General features: G+C 38.3%; 1 non-coding gene across 1 annotated transcript; it reads right to left on the reverse strand.

Moving 5' to 3' along the window:
* Positions 1-522: 522 nt before the first annotated feature.
* On the reverse strand, positions 523-626 carry LOC128058025 (U6 spliceosomal RNA). Its single transcript, XR_008200389.1, has one exon. It is a non-coding gene; the product is annotated as a U6 spliceosomal RNA (small nuclear RNA).
* Between the last annotated feature and the right edge of the window lie 1,057 nt (positions 627-1,683).

Here is a 1,683-nt window from a genome sequence, read left to right on the forward strand (position 1 = left end):
CCAAACTGCAGGGTCCCAGGCAGTAAACTAGGGAAGACAGAGAGTGACAAATAAACTAATAAATATTTAATTACAGAGTGTAAAGAAAATGAAGAGGGTGTTATGCTAGAGAATAATGAGTAGGGGAGAAGGACTTAGGTAGTAGATGGAGGAGGAGAGGACTGTATATTTTCAGATGATATTTTGTAGATAGGTCTATGATAGGGATTTTATGACATGCATATGAGAGAAGGGAAGGGGGAATTGGTCATGATTCTTAGGTTTCTGCCTGAGCAAGTGGGATGAATGTAGATGAGTTTTAATATTATGAGGAAGGATAGGTTTTGTAGGAATGTCAATGATTCAGTGTTTTTATGTTGAGTAAGATGCGAAACATCCAAGTGAAAATATTTAGACAGTTGTCATTAGTTTTAGTTTGTGTATAGGACAGGCCCTGCTTGTTTCTACCAACCATTGTAATTATTTTTTAATTAATTTTAATTGGAGGCTTTACAATATTGTGCTGGTTTTCACCATACATCAAAAATTATGGAACACTTCATGAGTTTGCGTGTCATCCTTGCGCAGGGGCCATGCTGATCTCTGTAACGTTCCAATTTTAATATATATGCTGCCAAAGCGAGCACCATCCAGTCTAATTATTAATGTTAACTTTCACTTTCAAAAGTTTTGGTTTATACAGTATTTACACGGTCATCCCATGTATTGGTGAAAGTAGTTTTGGTGGGTTAGGGAAGTATGATATTGTAATTTATAATTAGAAATATATATTTAGTCTTCTTTCCTCTTCCTGCCGCAGAGCTCTTAAAACCCTTGGAATTTCCTAAGTGGTAAGAATGACAAAGATGTTTTGATATTCACAAGAAATTCCTTTCAGCCACACCTGAGGTTATGTTAATAAGTTGATCTTTGGAAAGCACCTAAAGTTGCTACAGGAATCAACCAGGTGATTAGGGGGTTGAAAGTTTCAGTCCCACCACCCTCGACTCCTCCATAAGATGTCAGAGCCTAGGTTATGTGCAAGGATTCCTTCATTCTTCTCATACTCAAACAACACTTTGTTGAACACTTTAAAACAATTGTTTTGTTAGTACAAGACTAATGGTTGTTGAATACTTTAAAATGATTATTTGTACAAAAACTACTATTGTAACTACTACTATCTGGAGTTTATATAGGATAAAATTGAGGGTGAGCAAGGTCTGTGATCTCCTCACTTAACCAATGCTGCCTCTGTACTTCCAACATCACTATTCCCCACGTCATTTATTTAACTTTTCTCCTTTCGACTCTTTTCTTTTTTGGCTCTGCCGCACAGCATTTGAGATCTTAGTTTCAGCCCAGGGATGGAAACTGTGCACCTACCATGGAAGTGAGGAGTCTTGACCACTGGACCACCAGGGAAGTCCCAGGCTAGGCTATTATGGCAGGTCTTTAAGCTCTTCCTGGCTAGAACTAACACCCAAAGGCACAGGGCTTCACAAAAGCAGCACACAGCAGAAAATAGATAAAAATAAAAAGCTTATGTTCTAGAATCAGAAATTCATCCACCTCACGTGCTTTATCTATTCTGCGATCTCCTGATAGTCGCTTCTCATTGCCTGGACTTAGGTATATTATGCCTTTTTTGCCTCTGCTGGCTTCCTTGAACTTGGCTATATGTTGTCAATTTGACCTCTGCTT

The sequence above is a fragment of the Budorcas taxicolor genome, chromosome 1 (genome assembly GCF_023091745.1).
Source record: "Budorcas taxicolor isolate Tak-1 chromosome 1, Takin1.1, whole genome shotgun sequence".
NCBI lineage: Eukaryota > Metazoa > Chordata > Mammalia > Artiodactyla > Bovidae > Budorcas > Budorcas taxicolor.